Source organism: Mesoplodon bidens (genome assembly GCF_964165515.1).
Source record: "Mesoplodon bidens genome assembly, chromosome: 3".
Taxonomy (NCBI): domain Eukaryota; kingdom Metazoa; phylum Chordata; class Mammalia; order Artiodactyla; family Ziphiidae; genus Mesoplodon; species Mesoplodon bidens.
In genome coordinates this window covers 35,597,629-35,618,912 of record NC_138178.1, presented here as the reverse complement: position 1 = coordinate 35,618,912, position 21,284 = coordinate 35,597,629, and the positions used below count along the sequence as shown (strand labels likewise).

Genomic DNA, 21,284 nt, shown 5'->3' with positions numbered 1-21,284 from the left:
GATTGGCTTGCACTTCAAGAGTTTCTTGTGGTAAGAATGCAAGTCTTCCATGGACCATTAGCTAGAGATACAGTAAGTCCTCTACATACGAACCTTCAAGTTGTGAACTTTTAAAGATGCAAACATGTGCCCGCACGTCCAACCACGTAAGGTAGTTCATGTGTCTGGTATACATTGTCACGTGCATGCATCCTCTACAAGTGGTTGTGCTTCTGTGTACTTTATTGTACAGCACTGTAGAGAGTACGGTAGTACAGTACCTTTATTTCAAGTCAGGATGTCTGGAAGCAAGCGTAAAAGCAGCAGTGATGTAGATGGTACTGCTAAGAAACGCCAAGCGGTAATGATGTAAACAAAAGTGAAAATAATTGAGAGTGGAATGAGGCGAAAAGATGGTAGGCGTTGCTCGTTCTTATGACTTGTTAAACCATCAGCATGGTTCTAAAGAACAAGGACGATCATGAAAAATGTGAAGTCTGCTGTGCTGATGATGTTGACAATAATATTGAAGAAGCGTGGAAAAGTGATGGAGGACATGGAGAAACTTCTCAGTGTGCGGATGCAGGATCAGCATCAGTGCTGAGTCCTGCTCAGCTTAATGCTGATTCAAGAGAAAACTAAAAGCCTTTATGAAGACTTGAAGAAGAAACATGGCAAAGAATCAGAGGGCACATCTTTTAATGCCAGCCATGGCTGGTTTCATTGGTTCAAGGTTATAGCCAACCTTCACAATGTAAAAGTTAAGTGTTGAGGCAGCGAGTGCAGATATGGTAGCTGCCCAGGAATTTCCTGAAACGCTTCAAGAAATTATTGATGAAGGCGCATATTTACCCAAGCAGGTTTTTAATGTGGATCAGACAGGACTGTACTGGAAGAAGATGCCAGACTGAAGTTACATCAGTAAGGAGGAAAAGTTGATGCCAGGCTATAATATAGCAGCAAAGGACAGGCTAACTCTTGTTGTTTGGTGGCAATGCTTCCAGTGATATGAAGCTGAAGCCTCTCTTAGTTTATCATTCAGAGAACCCAAGAGCCCTTAAAAATATAGCCAAGGGCTCTTCCTGTTGTGTGGAAGAGTAACCCCAAAGCCTGTGTTACACAGGCCATTTTCCAGGACTGGTTTTTCCACCACTTTATCCCAGAGGTAGAGAAATATTGCTTGGAGAAGGACGTCCCATTCAACATTCTATTGCTGCTTGACAGTGCTCCAGGCCATCCCCCATTCATGGATGACTTTCATCCCAACGTCAAAGTAGTGCATCTGCCACCGAATACTACGTCACTTATCCAACCTATGGACCAGGGAGTTATAGCGACTTTCAAAATATTATTTGCATCACACTTTTCATCAGGCAGTAAAGATGAGTGACAAATCAGGAACAACCTTGTGACAATTTTGGAAGGACTGTAACATCTACAAGGCCAGAAGAAACACTGACTTTGTTTGGCGTGAGGTTACAGCCGTCACCATGAATGGGGTTTGGAAGAACCTTTGTTCACGCAGTTTGTTCCCGATTTTTTGTGGATTTTAGAAGGTGGATGAGGAGTCCAAAGCAGTCTTCAGCAACTTAGCGACCCTCAGCGAGAAGCTGGAGCTAGATCTCCAAGAGGATGACTTCACTGAACTCTTTGCTGTGCAACACGAGGAGCTTACTAATGAGGACCTGATGGAACTGGAGGCCCAGAGAAAGGACCAAGAGAGACAAGAGGAAGAATTAACTGAAGAACCGAAGAGATTCATGACGCAGGAAATGGGAAGGGGATTTTCTGTATTTGAGGAGGCACTGTTAGTTTTTGAGGCACAGGACCCGAACATAGAATGGTACACGAAGCTTGCAGCAGCTGTTCAGAATGCAATCCAGTGCTACCTTGTCATCTATGATGAGAAAAAAAGAGCTAGTACCCAGACATCACTGGGTTGTCTTTTCAAGAGGGTAGATAGAATTGAATCCAGCAAGGAACCAGAATCTGTGCCATCGACGTCAGGTGTGAGTGAAATTGCAGCTCGCCCTCCGTCTCCTATCGCTGACAATCCTTCAGCTGTACCATCTCCCACCTCCTCTCCCTCCTCCAGTCAGTAACTCTTCTTGCCTGTTCACTTGATGCCGGCCCCTGGATGCCAGCTCTTGTACTGTACTACTGTACTTTTCAAGCTACTGTACTGTAAGAGTCAAAATGTTTTCTTTCTTGTGTTTGTTTTTTATGTATTGTTTGTGTGAAAAGTATTATAAACCTGTTCCAGTACAGTATTATAGAGCCGATTGTGTTAGTTGGGGACCTAGGCTAACTTTGTTGGACTTAAGGAACAAACTAGACTTATGAATGCGCTCTTGGAACAGAACTTGTTATATGTATGTAGGGGACTTACTGTAGTATAAAAGTTGTCTTAAATCCTATCCAAGAGAGCCATGTGGAGGTGAGGGGACCACAGCAGAAAGAAGGCAGAAATGTACTGTGACATGTCTAGGGAGGAGGGACTGGACTAAGTGACTATTCACAGGAGATACATTTGCCTGTATCAAGAGAAGTGAAGATGAAATAATCCCAGGATTACTGGTGGTGGGATGGTAGGGTGCTTCTAAAATGGTTCCCAATAATCCTCATTTCCTGGTATTCATGGCCTTGTGTAATCCCCTCTTCTTGAGGGTGGGCTAGATCTAGTTATCTACTTCTAATGAATGGAATATGGCAAAAGTGATGGGACGTCACTTCCAAGACTGCGTTAGAAAAGGCTGTCACTTCCACCTTACAGACTCTTGCCCTCTTGATTGCTTGCTCTGAGGAAACTGGCTGCCATATCATGAGCTGCTCTGTGGATAAGCCCATGTGGCAAGGAACCCAGGGATGGCTCTGGCCAACAGCTCATGAAGAAATAAGGCCTTTAAAGTCAATAACTCATGAGGAACTGAATCCTGCCCACAACTCCTGGAGTGAGCTTGGAAGCAAATCCATTCCCTAGTCAAGCCGTAAGATGACTGTGACAGACACAGAGGCAGAAGGTCCAGGTAAGCCATGCCTAGATTCCTGATCCACAGAAATTGTGAAATAATATATGTTTATTGTTTTAAGCCAGTAAATTTTGGAGTAATCTGTTATGTAGCAAAAGGTAAAACAGGGTAGCTCTAAAGAAAGTACAAAAGAATTCATGACCAAAAGAATCAGCTCTAAACAGCTGCCCAGTCCAGACAGCATCAACACCAGCTCACAACAGCTATTAGTCTAATAAGAACTTTCCTGCTACCTTCTACCCATTTCAACCCTAGAGGGCTGAAGAATGTTAGATGAACAGTCAATACATTAAGTAAGGTCAAAAAAATTAGTTGACCCCCCCTCTTAATACAGTAGGCCAACCTTTGGTAGGGAGAAATTTTGGCTTTAAATAAAGTTTGAAGTTTTAAATAATTATACAGAATTGACCATACTAATTATTGAACTTAGTCTGCTTTTGTACTAGAAGTGCTTTGAGGACTTCTCATTAGCAGAGAGTGATCAGAAAAGTTATAGGACTTCATCCAAAGGGACTGGAGCAATGTTAGCATCACAAAATGCGTATGAACAGAGTAGAGGCAAAACAAAGCTTCAAAAAAGCAAAATGAGGAAAGAAAGAAGTCAGAGCAGCTAAATCATAGAGAGAAACAGCAAAGGTGGGGGAAGGTCAAGATGAGTACTAAGTAATGCATGACGACAAGGCAAGAGAAAATCAGCTAGGCTAGAATCCAACATTTTGTAAATGGTAGTTTCCAAACCCACAGGTCTTCACAGTGCTCTGAGAAGTTTGCATTATTAATGACAGTCATGGTATCTGTTTCAATTTCAATTTAAAAATCAATAATTTAAATACTTTCTTTCTAAAATTGAACAGTATGAGAGCCTCTTCATATCTACTGAGCAAATATGTGTAGCAATAGTAGGTAAGTGTGTTCACGATTGAAATATTCAGTTAGGTTTATCACTCAACTGAACACAGCTAGCTGCTTCTGGATTTGACCATTAATCTGTTCTAATTTTTATTCTTTGTCTCATATTACTTAGCTTATATCCAAAACAAACTGTTTGTTAAGACTGCAAAAGAAATATGGATGTTGAAACAGGAGTTAGTGAAGAGCACAAAATGATAATAATCTTGTAAATTTTTTTCAAAATTATCTTTATTCTATCTGAAAATTGAATTTATCTGATCAATATCAAGATTTTAGCATTTTATTTTAAAAAATGAATTATACTTTAGATTATCATTTTGTTGACTATCTTTTCATGTCTTTTATATACATGCACATATATTTTACATAAATGGGATATGTCACAGAAGCTGTTTTATCATGGAGATCCTTTTTCTTTTAAATAGAGATGTGTGTGTGTGTACACGTATTGAGTGGTAGGTGAATGGAGGTTTACCTCTACAACCTCTCTCAGACCTACTTATCCCAAGGTAATGATTACAGTTGGAACCTTCGTAGGCATGGTTCCTCATCTGCTGATTCGACTAACCGTGGAATGAAAATTATTTGAGAAAAAAAATTCCAAAAAAGCAAAACTTGAATTTGCCAAGTGCTGGTAACTATACAGCATTTACATTGTACTAGGTATTATAAGTAAGCTAGAGATGATGTAAAGTATATGGGAGGATGTGTGTAGGTTACATATAAAGGACTTGGGTGTCTGCAGATTTTGGTATATGCAGAGGTATTAGAACCAATCCCCCTGAGAATATCGAGACATGACTATTCATAGCAAAGTATGCTTTTCTCCATGTTCATATACAAATATTTTATACACAGGCAGAAGTGTTTTTTTGTGGGGGGCGACTACGGTGTTTCTCTCTCACACATACATGCACACAAAATGAATCACATTTTATCAAATTCTCTGCACTATTAAAAGTCCTTGAAGTCAACTGGCATAGATTTAACTCATTTATTTTTAATGACTGCATAATAATCCAGTGATTAGATAACCTATAATTTACCCAACATTTTCCTGAGGAATGTTAAATAAGGAATTTACCTTATTTTTAGTGTTTTTGCCCTTAAAAAAGGCTACAGTAAACATACTTAGATTTTTATGCATTGGTGCTTCTACTTCCATGAGATACGATTTCCAGGAGTGAGGCTGTTGGATCATATATTAGAGGTATTTTTCATTTTAATAGATATTGCCAGACTGCTTTCAAAAAAGGTTATAATAATTCACTTTTCCACCAAGATATGAAAATGACCTCCCTTCCAATCTTTGACAGCATTAGGCATTTCTGCTCTTTTAAATTTGCATTCCCCTGATTAATGGTGAGGTTAAGCATCTTTTCATAGGTTTATTGGCTATTAGGATTTACCCTTGAGTGAATTGCCTATTCATATCACTTTTGCATTTCTCTATAGGCTTCTGTCTTTTTACTATTTATTTGTAATATATTAACCTGATATCTATACTCTCCATTGCAAATATATTTCTCTATTATATAATATGCCCATTGAAACATTTCCTTCTCTTGAGTTCCAGGATACTACGCTCCCTGATATATTTTTTTCCTTTCTCACCATCCACTTCTTTTTAGTCTTCTTTTCACAGCTCCTCTTCTCTACACAGACTTACTCCCCTGGTGATTTCATCCAATTTCATGGTTCTGAATGCCATCTATACACTGATGAGTCTCATATTTCTACCCCCAAAATCCAGACCTCCCTTTTGAGCATCAGACTCACCTACTTCAGTGTCTCATAGGCATTTCAACTCTTAATTTTATGGCCTAACCCGTTTATCTTTCAGTATTCTCTAATGTGAGTAAATGACATCACTGTCCAACCAGCTGCTCCTATTCGAAACCTGGAAGTCATTATTGATTTACTTCTCTCCCATACAGATATGTCTCAATAACACTAATTTCTTTCAATTATACCTCCTCAAATATATCACCAAACTAACCATTTCTTTCTACATCCACTTCTGTCTGCTCTGGTCTACTCTACCATCATTTAATGCCTAAACTTCTACAAAAGGCTCCTAACTGGGCCCTTTGCATCCACCTCCCTAGCCCCTACCTCTGCCCCCAACAATCAATTCTTCAGATCCTAAACATAAGTCAGATCATGTCATTCTGCTCGAAACACTCCAATGACTTTCCATACTTAAAAAAATTCTAAACTCACTGCTAAAGCTGTAAGACCCATGATAGGAATTCTGTCTACCTCCTTGAACGCATCTCCCGCCCTTCTGCCCCTAGCCCTAGCTCATTCTGTATTAGCCTCATTTGCCTTCTTGCTCTTCCTTGAATATGCCAAGCTCATTCCAACTTTTACCCCAGAGCTGTACGACTCCTTCCTCTCGAACGTTTGACTCTGCTCAAATGTCACATTTTCAGAAAACCCTTCCTTGATTGTGCAGAAACACACACCCACACAGCATCACATCATATGCTATCCTCTTTGCCTGCTTCATCTTTTTCCATATCTCTTATGGTTACATTAAATTACAGATTGCTTTGCTTGCTTGCTTAGTCATCTGTCCCACTCTAAACTAAAACATAAGCTTTATGAGGACAGAAAACACGTCCATTCTCATTCACTCCTAAATTCCCTAGCACCCAAAACAGTGCCTGGCACATAGCAGGAGTTCAGTGTAATTTTTTTTTCCAAGAATGACTAAATGTTGCTTTATTATTTTTTGACACCGGTCATTGCAAAGCTAGCCTAATTACATTGAAAGGAACCAATATATAGCTGTAGTTCATTCGTTTTTAATGTTTAATATTTTTACATCAATATACCACCATTTAATTTTCCATTCTCTGTCAAGGACATTTGGGTTACTTCCAAGTTTTTTTGCTATTATGAATCATGTTGGTGTGAATATTCTTGTACACATCTTCTAGTACACACATGTGAGTTTCTCTAGGGTTACAGATGTTGAGTCAGAAAGTATGCAAAATTCAACTTCACAACATAAAGCTATTAGATTTGTTTTCCAAAGTAGTTGACCAATTTATACTCCTTCAGTGGTGTATAAGAATTCCTATTGCTGGACTTCCCTGGTGGTGCAGTGGTTAAGAATCCGCCTGCCAATGCAGGGGACACAGGTTCAAGCCCTGGTCCGGGAAGATCCCACATGCTGCAGAGCAACTAAGCCCGCGAGCCACAACTACTGAAGCCTGCATGCCTAGAGCCCGTGCTCTGCAACAAGAGAAACCACCACAACTAGAAAAAGCCCGCAGGCAGCAACGAAGACCCGACGCAGCCAAAAATAAATAAGTAAAATTTAAGAACAATTAATAAAAGAATTCCTATTGGGATAAACAACAAGGTCCTACTGTATAGCACAGGGAACTATATCCAATCTCCTGGGATAAACAATAATGGAAAAGAATTTTGAAGAAGAATGTCTGTATGTGTATAACTGAGTCACTCTGCTGCACAGCAGAGATTGGCACAGCATTGTAAACTATACTTCAATAAAAAAAAGAAAAGAAATACTCAAATAAAAAATCACGGAGTCTAATAAAACACAGATTATGGCCAAAAAACAATTTCTGTTGATTCACATCCTCTCCAACATATGATATTGGAAAATCTCTTAATTTTTGGCAATCTCATTATGATCTTAATTTGCATTTCCCTAACTACTAATAAGGTTGAGCATCTTTTACTATATTTATAGGCCTTATGTAATTCTTCTATGAAATGGCTGTTCATGTCTTTTTGCCTATTTTACGATCCAGCTATTTGTCTTTTTCTTATTGATTCATTCTGTATACTAAAGCTTTGCTGGTTCTGTGTGTAGCAACTTCCTTCAGGTTGTGGCTTATATTTTCAAGTTCATTAAAGGATTTTTTAACTGAACAGAAGTACTTGATTTTAACGTACTACAATTTATCAATTTTTCCTTCCATGGCTAGTTTTCTTCTGTGTTGTCATAGAAAATTCTTCCCTACTCCAGGGATATAATATATTCTCCCCATATGCTTTAAAAGCTTTTACGCTTTCATCTCTGTAGAAATGATCTTTGTATATAGTATGAAATAGGGATTCACCTTCATATGGATACTATATAATTAACTCATATGATAACTAATCATGCTAGCATTGTTTAAATATACTCTCTCCATATACCCCCTCCCCTACCTGCAATGCCACCCTTGTCCATATATCTGTGGACCAGTTTCTGGGTAACCATTCTGTTCTACTGGTCAGTACAACTCTCCCTGAGCCAAACACTGTCTTAATTTACTATTAACTACTATTTGAACAACTCTACATTTTGATATCTGATAGGACAAGTCCCACCATCTTGTTTTTACTGTTCAGAAATGTCTTGTCTTGGTTATCTACCCTTCCATATATATTTTAAAGGACAACAAAACAAAAACATAATTTAAAAACAAACACTCATTTACAACAGCAACAAAAAGTATAAGATACCTAAGAATGTACAGAGATTTATAAAACAATTTAAAAACATTTAAGAAAGCCCATATAAATGAAGAAATAGACCACATTCATGTATTAGAAACCTTAACAAGATGTCAATTTTTCCATATTAATCCATAAATATAATTCAAGTTCAATCAAAATCCCAACATAGTTTATTGTGAATCTTGACAAGCTAATATACTGTTTAACCCTCACTCTTTGATTGGAAGCATACAGAATTATAAATTTAGTATAAGATATAAAACTTTAACCAAAATATGTATTAGAATCTAAAATGTGATCAGCCTTATCTATTTCCGATGATAGGTCTTTCTTAATCAAAGTCTAGAAATTTTCCTTTATTATACTTCAGATAATTAATTTTGAAATATCTGTCCTGTCTTCTAGAGTTCATGTTGTTAGCAAGCTACTCTCTCTGAAATATACTTGTTTATCATCTCTTCCCTTGTATTTGTCTCCAAACACTTCCTTTGCTTTCTAGATATGTTCTTCAAAGTCTGTCTTCTATTTGACTAATTTATTGATTCTGCTTGTTACCTGAGGTGTTTACATACTCTTTACTCTGGCTATTCTTATTTAATAGTCATTGTTCACATCCTAAAGTTCTTTACCGAAAAAAAAAATTTAAAGAACACAGACGTGTTACAGTACCATAAAGAAAGGCTTTGGACAATCATAAGGCATAGCATAAAAGGACTTTAAAAAAGCCAGCGAGAAAGGGAAGAAACAGCATAAAGCTTGGAAAAAGCAAATACTCTTTGCATACTTTCAAATTTAGTATAGAAGTAATTATCCTGAATGGCTCTGAAAACAGGGACCTATGCCCTAGACTGCTGATATCAAACAAAAGGCAAGATCACAGAAGCAAAGTACAAGTATGATAATCCATGAAGTGCCTCAGAAATTTAACCTATAGCAGCATTAATAATATTCTAAGGATTTAGAACCATCTGCTAAATGTATCCAATTGTAATTTATCTCTTTTTAAGGATAAAGATGTGAAATTAGTTTTGTCTTTCTGCCAAAAGCACCAATCTACCAAAAAAAAAGCAAAAAAGCAAAAAACAAACCCCCCAAAAATGTAATGACTGTGTTCCTGACAGGGTTGCTAAACAAATATTTAATAATAGAAAGTAGACAGTAGGAAGAAAACACCAAAAATTCCACAGTATGATTTTCTCAGAGATTCTTTCCTTCAGTTTATGTCTCAGGGATGAAATTCATCACTTGTAAATTTGAATAATTCTACACATAAAACAAAATTAAAGCATATAATAGTCTTAAACTATGCCTGTTTTTTTTTTTTTTTTTTTGGTGGTACGCGGGCCTCTCACTGTTGTGGCCTCTCCGTTGTGGAGCACAGGCTCCGGACGCGCCGGCTCAGCGGCCATGGCTCACGGGCCCAGCCACTCTGTGGCATGTGGGATCTTCCCGGACCGGGGCACGAACCCGTGTCCCATGCATCGGCAGGCGGACTCTCAACCACTGCGCCACCAGGGAAGCCCACTACGCCTGTTTTTGACAAATAAAGGTGGTAGCTTAGCCAAACCATCCTGACTGCCTCATCTATGCAAAAGCTCATTTAAACATTTAAATAATCACTCACAGGCATTTTCTGAACACTGTATCTCATTTTCCTTGTTCTCAATTATACCCAACTGCCTCATACAAGGCTAGGCCCGGGCAAACTTGTGCTTTGTCTTCATTCTTACCTTTGCATCTTTCTGATAAGATCACAATGACTCCAGGACCTCATGTTTCACTGCTCTTGCTTTCCCCACATACGCTGCATATGGATGTCCATATGGATGTCCATAAAAACTCACTGTCCCAAGAATATCTGTTCTTTGCTTATTTTAAAATAAATTATAGGGACTTCCCTGGCAGTCCATTTATTAAGACTTTGCCTTCCAATGCAAGGGGTGTGGGTTCGATCCCTGGTCTGGGAGCTAAGATCCCACATGCCTCGTGGCTAAAAAACCAAAACATAAAACAGAAGCAATACTGCAACAAATTCAATAAAGACTTAAAAATAAATAAATAAATAAACAAATAACAACAAGCACAATGATCAGCAGAGTGAAAAGGGAGTCCACATAGTGGGAAAAATATTTGCAAATCATATATCTGATAAGGAGTTAATAATATTTAGAATATATAAAGAACTCTTACAACTCAATAACAAAACCCCCCAAATAACCCAATTAAAAAATGGGCAAAGGACTTGAAGATATACTTCTCCAAAGATATAGAAATGGCCAATAAAGCACATGAAAACATTCTCAACATGGATAATCATTAAGGAAACACAAATCAAAAACACGATATCACTTCATACCCATTAAAATGGCTACTTTCAAAAAAACAAAAACCCCAGAAAATATAAAGTGTTGGCAAAGATACGGAGAAACTGGAACCCTTGTGCACTGTTGGTGGGAATGTAAAATGGCGCAGTCCCTATGGAAAACAGTACGGTATTTCCTAAAACAAAAATAAAAATAGGATTATCATATGACCCAGCAATTCTACTTCTGAGTATATACCCAAAAGAATTAAAGGCAGGGTATCAAAGAGATATGTGTACCCACACGTTTATAGCAGCATTATTCACAATAGCTAAAAGGTGGAAGCATTCCAGGTTTTCATCAACGAATGAATGAAGAAACAAAATGTGGGATATACATGCAGTAGAATATTATTCAGCCTCAAGAACGAAGAAATTCTAATACATGCTACCACGTGGATGAACTTTGAGGACATTATGCTAAGTGAAATACTCTGGTCATAAAAAAAGACATGTACTGTATGATTCCACTTATATGAGGTACACAGAGAAGTCAAATTCATAGAGACAGAAAGTAAAATGGTGGCTGACAAGGTTTGGGGGTAGAGGAGAATGGAGAGTTATTGTTTAATGGGTACAGAGTTTCAGTTTTGCAATATGAAAAAGTTCTGAAGATGGATGATGGTGATGGTTACACAACAATGTGAATGTACTTAATACCACTGAACTGTCCACTTAAAAATAGTAAATTTTATGTTATGTATATTTTAACACAATTAAAAAGAAAAAATTACAATTAGCACATAAATAGCTCATCCTAAGATGAGCTGGTTTTAAACCCTTTTCTTACCTGAGCCTTAAATTTTCTAAATTAAATAAGGGTTTCTGTCTAACTGTCAAAATGGTTAGAGTGAATTCCGTATTTTCTTTCACTTCTCCCTCTCATCCTACGCAGGTGAGTAAAGAGGGCAATGGATTGTACTGCAGTTCTTCCTACTACTTGCTCTGTAACTCTGAGAAAGTCACTTGGTCAAGAAGTTTAATGCATTTTAGTTTTCTCATCCCTCCCTTCAAAGTAACAACACTGGAAGTCATCTTAAATCTTATGTCTCAGAAGGTACTATCACTAAACTTTTCATTAATGGCTTCAAAACTGACTGCAGGGAGGCAGGAAGCAATAGCACAAAATGTAAAGGAAAGTCCATTCAAGATGCAGTGTTCTCTCTCTATAACAGTTAAATTGTGTTAAGTCCTATTACAAATAATAGGACAATAAATAGTTCTAAAAACTACATTTCAATGTCCTATAACTAAAAAAGGGCTGAAACCCAGCCTTTTTGTAAGGAAATGCCAATAAAAAATGTCTCTATTCTCTTTTTCATGTTCCATCTGGGTTGGTCAGTTTTATTACTTGTTCATTTAGTCTAGGTGCCTTGTTGATAGGAAAATCTTCTCATCACTTTCTCACTTTTATTCTTTTCCTTTATGCATCTATGGTTCTCTTCCTTAACGTATCTCAAGCTTTTTCAAGGTAAGGTCATGTCTCATTCATTTTTGTAATGTTAAGTCTATCAAGTCTATCATGGAGACTAACCCAGAGTATATACTCAATGAACACTTAATGGGAATATGATGATGGAACCCTAGTGTTGCCCAATTCACACAGCCCCGCCTTCACAAGGAAATAACTGGAAATTAAAAAGATGAAAGTTTCAATGACAGAAATTAAGAATGTTATATAACTGTTTAAAACCAGGAAGCATTTCTGCTAACCAAAAAAAGTAGATAAAATCTTGAGGAAGTCAGTTAACAAAGAGTGGAATAGGGGAAAATCTCCCGGGGGTGGTCAAAAAACATTAAGCTACATATATACTGTTTATACAATTTACATCTTAAAACAGGAAAGAAAAGTTATGAGTAAAAGGCTGGATAAAGACACAACAGCCAAATGTATACAAAAATAAAAGCAGGTTACAAGTTACAAGTACCATAACTTACAAGCTAAAAAAGTATGAAATGGTAGAGTGGATCGTTATATATATATTTTTGTAATTTCCCCAGTTTATTTGAAAACAATCTTTTCTGACATATATTCATATGAATTTTAGATCAGTCATCTCCAAGTGCACAGAAATTACCTATATTTGACTATAAACTAACCACTGATAAAAGAATACTTAACATATCAATATTTAAGCATTCCAATATAAAAGGACTTTTCCTAACTTATTATTTTTTTCCCACATAAGCTAATCTATATTTGACATTCAGGTTAATTACATGCATGTAAAAGCAGGTGCGGTCCTCAAACTAACCTAAGGTAAACCAGCACACAAGTGTCCTTCTTCCTGGACATAATTACATCTCCAGAGGCAAAGTGGTTCAAATGGGAACAAATAAGCTAACTTCCTTATGAAATAAACTAGACAGACACAAACTAAGGAGTGAAGGTGCTAAAGATAAATTCCACAAATCTTCCTCCTTTCTGTCCTGTCAATGCACAAGTGTGCACTGTGAGCGTGTATGAACACTTCTCACCAACATCACAGGACACCAGGCCCTGGCATCAAGAGGTAGTGCAGGGCAGGGGGCCCTGTCCACACAGAGGGAAGATGTAGTGCAGATTCTTGGAAGTGTCGATGGGCTCAGATGCTGATGGGCCTCACAGTGATGTTTTACTTCATTATGTTCTATTTTGTTGCTCTACTATTTTGTTTGTTCCACTATTTTTGTAACTGGGGTGAAGTGGGAGGTTCAACTAGTCTAAGAACATTTACCCCATAAACTGTCTGAATCAAAATTTTTATTTATTCTTCCACCAAACACAACAACTGATTTCCATCTACAATTATTTTTTAAGGTAAGAAACAGTGAGTCAACTGAAGAAAGGGCTGCGGCCTTGGCTAGGGAATGGTGACACTGTGTCACTCGACTGAGAATGCGGGCCTATGGGGACGAGCCTGGGCCGCAGCAGGACTGGACCTGGGTTAGTGAACCTTCTCCAGCAAGGCTCTGCAGCACCGCACACACTGGTGGCAGATGGTCTCAAAGTCAGCGTCATTACCATAATAAGGATCTTCAATAATGAGTTGTTCCTGTGGCTCCTAGCTCCCAAGTGTTCAATTTTTGCTCTGCAGTTTTTAACTTGATTACTTTTCCTATTCACATCTCTCAGGTTGCTTTCATCCATGCATAGTATATAATCAAAAGTGGCAAAGACTTCTTTGGTAACCTGCCAGGCAACGTGACTCATAGGGATAACCATGCTTCTTCATGCAAGCCTGTCCCCGAAAATCAGGAGGGTTTCCCAGTTCATACGTGGACACTGCTGCACTGTCTATCCTGCAAGTATCTGAAATGTTTTGATCAGTTACAAGTTTCCTGAAAACTGTTTCTGCAATGGGTGATCGACAGATGTTACCCAGACACACGAACAGCACTGACTTGGTCACCCGTATGGCCATTTTCCCGCGTGCATACAGGCGCCCACTTGGATCATTATATTCTGACAAAAGGTACACTACCCTGGAGTTATAAGTCCTAAACACTTATGTGGCAAGTGAAGCCCTGAAATTTCCTAAATAGTCAAAAATATTGTGAGAGATATGTAGAAATATAATAGATATGGTAGCTATACTTCTGCATCTCTAAATACTGACTGCTAAAGAAGCCTTCTTTTTAGGAATACAAAGCTTTTAAAAAGTTGATCACAGTGACTTCCCTCGTGGTCCAGCGGTTAAGACTCTGCATTCCCAATGCAGGGGGCCTGGGTTCAATCCCTGGTCAGGGAACTAAATCCTGCATGCTGCAACAAAGACCCAGTGCAGCCAAATAAGTAAACAAATAAATATTTTTTTAAAAGTTGATCACATATTGAAAGAAAACCCAAATTAAAAAATAGTTTAAAAGACTATATACTCTGATAACAAGGTAATCATGTTAAAAAAACAAATTTAAACACTGTATAAAAACTTTTTTTTTTCTTTTTTGCGGTAGGCGGGCCTCTCACTGTTGTGGCCTCTCCCGTTGCGGAGCACAGGCTCCGTAGGCGCAGGCTCAGCGGCCATGGCTCACGGGCCCAGCCGCTCCGTGGCACGTGGGATCTTCCTGGACCGGGGCACGAACCCGTGTCCCCTGCATCGGCAGGCGGACTCTCAACCACTGCGCCACCAGGGAAGCCCTGTATAAAAACTTTTAACCAATAATAATTTCTAAAATTATCTTCTAAACATCTCTTAGGCCAAAAAAGAAAAGAAAATAACAATTAAAATCTATGTTGAAAATGATTATAAAACACCAATTACCCAAATCTACATGTTGAAGCCAAATCTGACCTTAGGAAAACTAGCTTTAAAAATTTTCATTTTCAAAAAAAATTTCAAAGAAATTTTATGACTTTTGAAATAGAAGAAAAGAAAAGTAGTGAAGATGAAATCAGAAATTCATGATGCAGGGGAAAAAAAACAGGAGAACTGATTAACCAAAAAAAAAAAAAAAAAAAAAAAACCGGGGAGAAATAAAAACCAAGAGCTAGGGCTTCCCTGGTGGTGCAGTGGTTGAGAGTCCGCCTGCCAATGCAGGGGACACGGGTTCGTGCCCTGGTCCAGGAAGATCCCACGTGCCGTGGAGCGGCTGGGCCCGTGAGCCATGGCCGCTGAGCCTGTGTGTCCGGAGCCTGTGCTCTGCAACGGGAGAGGCCACAACAGTGAGAGGCCCGCGTACCGCAAAAACAAAAACAAAAACAAAATCAAAACAAACAAAACAACAACAACAAAATAAAAAACAAGAGCTAGAGTTTTGATGAAAAAAATGACAATAAAGCTGACACATCTTTGGCAAATCTAAATACAAAAATTTTTTTTTTTAAATAAATTTATTTATTTATTTATTTTTGGCTGTGTTGGGTCTTCGTTTCTGTGCGAGGGCTTTCTCTAGTTGTGGCAAGCGGGGGCCATTCTTCATCGCGGTGCGCGGGCCTCTCACTGTTGCGGCCTCTCTTGTTGAGGAGCACAGGCTCCAGACGCGCAGGCTCAGTAGTTGTGGCTCACGGGCCTAGTTGCTCCGCAGCATGTGGGATCTTCCCAGACCAGGGCTCGAACCCGTGTCCCCTGCATTAGCAGGCAGATTCTCAACCACTGCGCCACCATGGAAGCCCCAAAATTTTTTTAAAAATATATAAAATTAGTAATGAGATGTAACTATAGTGACTGAGACTAAAAATTATAATAGAATGAGATATATATATATATATATATATATAATCTACACTAGAAGGTTTACTCTATCTATGAAATAGACACTTTTCTAGGAAAATAAAAATGGTAGAATTGACTCAAGAAGAGTGGAACAGGTGAATAAACCAATAACCATGAAATTGATTTAAAAGATGCCCGAAAAAACCCTCAAAAAGTTCCAGGCCCGAAGTGGTTTTAAGGTCTTTCAAGTCTTGAAAATAGACTTGCTTGCTTGCTAAACAGAAATAATTTTAGGGACTTCCCTGGTGGTGCAGTGGTTAAGAATCTGCCTGCCAACGCAGGGGACACGGGTTCGAACCCTGGTCCAGAAAGATCCCACATGCCACAGAGCAGCTAAGCCCGTGCGCCACAACTACTGAGCCTGCATGCTGCAACTACTGAAGCCCGTGTGCCTAGAGCCCGTGCTCTGCAACAAGAGAAGCCACCGCAACGAGAAGCCCGCACACAGCAACAAAGAGTAGCCCCCGCTCACCACAACTAGAGAAAGCCCACATGCAGCAATGAGGACCCAATGCAGCCAAAAATAAATTAAAAAAAATAATTTAAAAAAAAATAGAAATTATTTTAGGGCATCTAAAAATTGGAAAGCTTACCACACATTTTACCAAATCAGCAAAGCTGTGAAAGAAATCAGACAAAAGACTTACTACAACAGACAGAACTAAAAGGAGAATAGACAATTCAACAATAATAGGTGGAGACTTCAATACCTCACTCTAAATAACGGATAGAACAACTAAACTAGACAGAAGATCAAAAAGGAAACAGAAGACACTATAAACTAACTAGACCTAACAGACATCTATAGAACACTTCACTGAATAGCAGCAGAATACGCATTCTTCTCAAGTGTACATGGAATATTCTCCAGAATAGAACATACGTTTGGTCATAAAACATGCTTCAATGAATTTAAAAGGACTGAAGTCATACAAAGTATGTTCTCTGACCACAAGGTAATGAAATTAGACATCACTAATAAAAGGAAATTTGGGGGCTTCCCTGGTGGCGCAGTGGTTGAGAGTCCACCTGCATCAGCAGGTGACGTGGGTTCGTGCCCCGGTCCAGGAAGATCCCACATGCCGCGGAGCGGCTGGGCCCGTGAGCCATGGCCGCTGAGCCTGTGCGTCCGGAGCCTGTGCTCCGCAACGGGAGAGGCCACAACAGTGAGAGGCCCGTGTACCGCAAAAAAAAAAAAAAAAAAAAAAAAAAAAAAAAAGAAAATTTGGGAAATTCACATATAGAAATTAGCACGCTACTAAAAAAACAATTGGCAAAGGAGAAATCACAAGGAAAATTAAAATTACTTGTAGATGAATGAAAACATAAACATAATATACCAAAACTTATGGGATACAGTGAAAGCAATGTTTAGAGAGAAATTTACAGCTATGTACACCTATATTAAAAAGGAAGGTCACGGGCTTCCCTGGTGGCGCAGTGGTTGAGAGTCCGCCTGCCGATGCAGGGGACACGGGTTCGTGCCCCGGTCCGGGAAGATCCCACATGCCGTGGAGCGGCTGGGCCCGTGAGCCATGGCCGCTGAGCCTGCGCGTCCGGAGCCTGTGCTCCGCAATGCGAGAGGCCACAACAGTGAGAGGCCCGCGTACCAAAAAAAAAAAAAAAAAAAAGGAAGGTCACAGGGCTTCCCTGGTGGAGCAGTGGTTGAGAATCTGCCTGCCAACGCAGGGGACACGGGTTCGAGCCACGCTCTGGGAAGATCCCACATGCTGCGGAGCAACTGGGCCCGCTCGCCACAACTACTGAGCCCGCGCGTCTGGAGCCTGTGCTCCGCAACAAGAGAGGCCACAATAGTGAGAGGCCAGCGCACCGCGATGAAGAGTGGCCCCCGCTCGCCGCAACTAGAGAAAGCCCTTGCACAGAAACGAAGACCCAACACAGCCAAAAATAAATAAATTAATAAATAAAATTTAAACTGTTGATTCACTCATGTAATTAAAAAAAGAAAAGGAAGATCACAAATCAGCAACCTAAGCTTCTACCTTCAGAAACTGGAAAAAGAATAGCACACCAACTTAAAGCAAATAAAAGGAAGAAAAAAAATAAAGATTAGAGTGGAAATAAGTAAAATAGACAATAGAAAAATACAGGAAATCAATGAAACCAAAAGTTAGTTCTTTGACAAGATCAATAAAATTGACAAATCTTACGCTAGAATGACTAAGAAAAAAGAGAGAAGATTCAGATTACTAAAATCAGGAACGAAAAGAGAACATTACTACTGACCTTACAGAAATAAAAAAGACTATCAGGGAATAGGGAATAGTATGGGTAACTGTATGCCAACAAATTAGATAACCTAGATAAAATGAACAAATTCCTAGAAAGGCACAAACTATTGAAACCCACTGAAGAAGAAATAGAAAATGTGAGTAGAGCTATAATAGGAGATTGAATTATAAAAAAATACCATAAATAATAAAAAGAAAAAGTACCACAAAGAATCTAAAAAAGTGCAACTCATAGAAACAAGAGTAGAATGATGGTTGCTAGGGACTGGAGGGTAGGGGAAATTGGGAGATGTTGGTCAAAGGATACAAACTTCCAGTTATAGAAGATGAATAAGTTTTGGGGATCTAACATACAGCATGGTGATTATAGTTAACAATACTGTATAGACTTGAAAGTTGCTGAGAGTAAATCTTAAAAGTTCTCACTACAAAAGAAATGGTAATTATGTGAGGTGACTGAAGTGCTAACTAACCCTACTAGCGTAATCACTTTATAATGTGTAAGTGTATCAAATCAATACGTTGTACACCTTAAATTTACACAGTATTTTATGTCAGTTAAATCTCAATAAAGCTGTTTAAAATTAAAAAAAAAAAAAAAACACCCACAAAGAAAAGCTCAGGTCCAGATAGCCTCATTGGTGAATCATACCAAATATTTAAAGAATTAATACCAATCCTTCACAAACTCTTTCAAAAAACAGAAGAGGAGGGAACACTCCCCAACTCACTTTTTGAGGCCTGTATTACTCTGATACCAGGATCCCAGAAACAGACATCACAAGAAAACAGAACTATTGATCAGTATCACTTACGACTATAGATGCAAAAATCTACAACAAAAATACAGATCTTCCTCAACTTATGATGGAGTTACATCCCAATAAACCCATCATAAACTGAAATTATCATTAAGACAGAAATGCATTTAATACACCTAACATACAGAATATCATAGCTTAGCCTAGCCTACTTTAAATGTGCTCAGAACACTTATATTAACCTACAGTTGGGCAAAACAAACTAACACAAAGCCTATTTTATAATAAAATGTTGAGCATCTCATGTAATTTATGGAATACCATTCTGAAAGTGAAATACAGAATGGTTGTATGGATACAGAATGGTTCTAAGTGTATTGGCTGTTTACCCTAGTGACAGTGTGGTTGACTGGGAGCTACGGCTCACTGCCACTGCCCAGCATCAGGAGAAAGTAGCTTACTGCGTATCGTTAGCCTGGGAAAAGATCAAAATTCAAAACTTGAAGTGTGGTTTCTACTGAATGTGTATCACTTTTGTACTGTCATGAAGTCGAAAAATTATAAGTTCAACCGTCATGTGTCAGGGATTCTATTTCTTATTAGCAAACAGAATCCAGCAATGTATAAAAAGAATTATGCACCATGACCAAGTTTTATTCCAAGAATGTGAGATTGGCTTAACACACAAAAATCAATCAATATAATACACCATATTCATAGAACAAAAGACAAAACATCACATGGTTATCTCAATAGATGTGGGAAAAGCATCTGACAAAAACCAACATCCTTCCATGATAAAAACATTCAACAAACTAAGAATACAAGGAAACACCCTCAACCTGATAAAGGGCACCTATGAAAAACCCACAGCTAACATCATACTTAATTGTGGAAGACTGAAATTTCCTGCGTAAGATAAGGAACAAGACAAGGATGTCCACTTTGACCATTTCTATTCAACATTGTACTGGAGGTTCTAGTCAAGGTCATTAGGCTATATGAAATGTAAAATGGTTTAACAGCTTTGGAAAAGAGCCTGGGAATTTCTCAAAGGGTTAAACAAAGAGTTACCATATGACCCAGCAATTCCATTCCTAAGTATATACCCAAGAGATTGAAAACATTAAATCCACATAAAAAATTGTACACATATGTTCATTGTAGCATTATTTATAACAGCCCAAAGTGGAAATGACCCAAATACCCATCAACTGATGAACAGATAAACAAAATGTGGAGTACCTATGGAATGTTATTCAGACATTGAAAGGAATAAACTACTGGGACTTCCCTGGTGGCACAGTGGTTGGGGATCCGTGCTCCCAATGCAGGGGGCCTGGGTTTGATCTCTCGTCCAGGAACTGGATCCTACATGCATGCCGCAACTAAGAATTCGCATGCCACAACTAAGGGGCACACCTGCTGCAACTAAGACCCGGCGCAACCAAATAAATAAATGAATATTAAATAAACAATAAATAAAAGGAATAAACTACTGATACACGCTACAACATGGATGAACTTTGAAAATATTATGTTAAATTAAAGAAGCCAGACATAATTGGCCATATATTCTTTTTTTAAATTAATTAATTTATTTATTTATGGATGGCTATGTTTGGTCTTCATTGCTGTGCACGGGCTTTCTCTAGTTGTGGCGAGCAGGGGCTACTCTTCATTGCAGTGCGCGGGCTTCTCATTGAGGTGGCTTCTCTTGCTGTGGAGCATGGGCTCTAGGTGCATGGGCGTCAGTAACTGTGGCACGTGGGCTCAGTAGTTGTGGCATGCGGGCTCTAGAGCGCAGGCTCAGTAGTTGTGGCACATGGGCTTAGTTGCTCCACGGCATGTGGAATATTCCCGGACCAGGACTTGAACCTGTGTGGTTAAGAATCCCCTGCACTGGCAGGTGGATTCTTAACCACTGCACCACCAGGGAAGTCCAATTGGCTATATATTCTATGATACCTTCAAATGAAATATCCAGAATAAGCAAATTCTTAGAGACAAAGTAGATTAGGGACTGTCATGGATTGGGGGTAAGGATGGATGATGACGGACAACTTAATGGGTATGCGTTTCCTTTTGGGGTGATAAAAATGTTCTAGAATTAGCAATGGTTGTACGGCATTGTGAATATAATAAAAACCACTGAACTGTATAACTTAAACAGGTGAATTTTATGTTACCTAAATTATATCTCAACAAAAAAAGAAATGTATGTACAATAGTCCCCCATTATCTGCAGTTTCATTTTCTGTGGTTTCAGTTACCTGTGATCAACCATGGTCCAAAAATATTTAATGGAAAAT

At 38.6% G+C, this 21,284-nt stretch overlaps 1 protein-coding gene and 1 pseudogene across 2 annotated transcripts in view; both read right to left on the bottom strand.

Moving 5' to 3' along the window:
* The window catches only part of HDGFL3 (HDGF like 3), a 77,308-nt gene that overhangs the window by 40,041 nt on the left and 15,983 nt on the right, over window positions 1–21,284 (bottom strand). The window lies entirely within an intron of this gene.
* Window positions 13,692–14,564, bottom strand: LOC308614549 (low molecular weight phosphotyrosine protein phosphatase-like; annotated as a pseudogene). Its single transcript has one exon. The product of its transcript is annotated as a low molecular weight phosphotyrosine protein phosphatase-like (transcript).